Source organism: Rhinolophus sinicus, linkage group LG02, assembly GCF_036562045.2.
Source record: "Rhinolophus sinicus isolate RSC01 linkage group LG02, ASM3656204v1, whole genome shotgun sequence".
Taxonomy (NCBI): Eukaryota; Metazoa; Chordata; class Mammalia; order Chiroptera; family Rhinolophidae; genus Rhinolophus; species Rhinolophus sinicus.
In genome coordinates, this window is record NC_133752.1 from 27,959,238 (window position 1) to 27,962,333 (window position 3,096).

The 3,096-nt window shown below is 39.8% G+C and overlaps 1 pseudogene; it reads left to right on the forward strand.

Annotated features, from left to right (window-relative positions):
* The first annotated feature begins 1,040 nt into the window (after positions 1 to 1,040).
* LOC109452730 (large ribosomal subunit protein eL6) lies at positions 1,041 to 1,906 on the forward strand (annotated as a pseudogene).
* The last annotated feature ends 1,190 nt before the right edge of the window (positions 1,907 to 3,096 follow it).

A 3,096-nucleotide genomic window follows, 5' to 3' on the forward strand; every position in this document is an offset into this window, starting at 1 on the left:
AGTAGATAAAATTTAGAAAAGGAATTCATATTATGAAATAATTTTTGTCTCTGAATAGGGCTCATTCACTGACCTATTCTTTAAAATATCTTTCTTATAAAATTTAAAGATTTTGTTTTAATTACACTAAATTATGTTTTAATTAATTAATTTTACATTTATGAAGTGCCATATTAATTTATTCCACAAATATTTATTGAGCACCTACAAAGTACAGGACACTGTGCTAGGTAATGAAGTTGAAAGGATGAATAACGCAGACATTTCCCTTCCCTTAATAGACTTAATAGGTCAGTGAAGGCTGGTGGTACAATATGTGAAACAAAAAGAAAACAAACAAATGAAGAAGACCAATTACCAAATATGATTGAAGAAATTTAACTGTGCTTAAGATAGATAACATCTGAAGAAACCCGCTTCATATACAGTGATCAGGGAAATCTCTCTGAAGAGGTGACATCAAGGCTGAGTCCTAAAAGATGAAGAGGATACAGTCACACAAAGGATGGACAGAGAGACAGAAGGATTAATAGATGCAGAGATTTTAAAAAAGAAGAACTCAGAGTGGTTTAGGAGCTCAAAAAACTTCAGTGGGGATAAACCTGAGAAAAACAACCTGATGTGGGACTGGGGAAGGAAAATAAGTTTGATTTATAGACTTTGGAAGGCGAGGGAACCAGGGTTAGTAGAAGGAGAGTAGGTGGTTTTAAGATATATTTTGAAGATAAAATTAATAGGACAGGACTGTACTATTAAAACTAGAGAACTTGGAGAATGAGACCCAGGAAGTATGAATGCATTGGACAGTCATGCGCATAATGGCCATGCTGGCACAAAATCGCTAGTATCCAAAATCAGAGACCTACATGCCTTGTGTTACACTAATTTTTATAGTTTCTCACATCATGTTCCATACTTACAATCTGGTTATTGCACTATCATCCTGAGAATTAAGTCAAGGTACATGTATGAGTATGAACGTATATATGTAAATGAATTGAGTATAAAAAAATTCTAATCTTGCTTTCCCAACTTGCAAGATGGCAGGTGAAAAAGCTGAGAAGCCGGACACTAAGGAGAAGAAACCTGAAGTCAAGAAGGCTGATACTGGTGGCAAGATTAAGAAGGCTAACCTCAAGGCCAAAATGCCTAAGAAGGGGAAGCCCCATTGTAGCCGAAACCCTGTCCTGGTCAGAGGAATCGGCAGATATTCTCTATCAGCTATGTATTCCCAAAAGGCCATGTGCAAGAGGAAGTATTCAGCAGCTAAATCCAGGATTGAAAAGAAAAAGAAGGAGAAGGTTCTTGCTACTGTCACAAAACCAGTTGGTGGCGACAAGAATAGTGGCACCTCAGTGGTTAAAATTTGCAAAATGCCTAGATACTATCCACTGAAGATGTGCCTCCAAAGCTGTTGAGCGATGGCAAGAAACCCTTCAGTAAGCATGTGAGAAAACTTTGGGCCAGCATCACTCCTGGGACCATTCTGATCATCCTCACTGGGCACCATAGAGACAAGAGGGTGGTTTTCCTGAAGCAGCTGAGCAGTGGCTTGCTACTTGTGACTGGAACTCTGTCCCTCAATTGAGTTCCTCTGCATAGAACACACCAGAAATTTGTCATCGCCACCTCCACCAAAATTGGTATCAGTGGTGTGAAAATCCCCAAACACCTCACTGATGCTTACTTCAAGAAGAAGAAGCTGCGTAAGCCCAGACACTGGGAGGGGGAGAGCTTCAATACCGAGAAAGAGAAATACCAGATTACAGAGCAGCACAAAATTGATCAGAAAGCTGTGGACTCGCAAATTCTGCCAAAAATCAAAGCTGTTCCTCAGCCCCAGGGCTACCTCTGCTCTGTGTTTGCTCTCACACATGGGGTTTATCCTCACAAACTGGTGTTCTAAATTAATTACAAAGAACCTAATTAAATGCCTGAACTGTTAAAAAAATTCTAAGCTCAATAAATCATAGACCTTTTCTTATCTAAGCACTCAATGATAGCTGAATTTTTGTAACAGTGCTTTAGTCACAGATAATGTTTGACACTACAATTGTATACCTCTTGTTTCTCAGCAAGGACTTGATGGTGAGACTGCTAGCTGTCCACCAAAAATCCATTTTCCCCTCATCTTGGACACATAACTGTCCAGTTAGATTACATTTCCAAGGCTCCCTTGCAGCTAAGAATAGCCATATGCTAAGTTCTCACCAACAAAACTGAAGAGCAGTGATCTGGGCCACTTCTGGAACTGGCCCTTAAGGCACTGAGGTTGCCCCTATATTTTCTTTTTCCTCTTGCCATCATCCTAAACAGACACATGGTGGTGGCCCATTGAAGGCCATACAGATGACAACAGTACTCTTTGAGCTGTCAGAAAAATGACACTGAGAGAACCTAAGTCTTCAAATGAACACAAGGAGCAGAACTTCCCTGCCATGTTGGAACTCTTATGTAAAAAATAAACAAAATTCCTTGTTATTAGCCACTATATTATAGGATCTCTATATTTCATCATCCTAGCTTTATCCCAAATCCTAAATACTCGTAAAGCTCTACATGTCAATACAATTATATTTCCCATGTTAGAAGCAATCTTGAACCTTACTAGGGGGGAATATAAAGAGTCTTAATTGAGTAGTGAACTGGCTTTCAATCTAAGTGATATTTGCAGATGCCTTATTGGAAGTGGAGGTAATTCTGATACAAGTATTCTATTCCCTGCTCCACCCCTCTCCCCACCATGCACATGTAGAAAGATCAGTATCCATTGTTCTATGAGGCTTTCGTAGGCAAAGAAGGTAGTTATCAAATGGTATTCTATTAGCCCCCACCACCTCACATGTTTCCATCACTCGTGAATCTGAAGGCGCAACTGAGGAATCTACTTATAGATATACATCATTGTGTGGGAGGGATATGGGGGACATCGGATGTAAGTTATTGTGAGGAAGGTGTAGACTAGCTTCAGCTCAGTGCCAGAACCATGACTCAGGAGCATCCAGGTAGGATCAGTATAGAAAATAACTGTTACCTAGCCACAAGGTGCTGAAGGCACCCAAATCACCAATGCTATTAGTATGAATGGACTTCAGT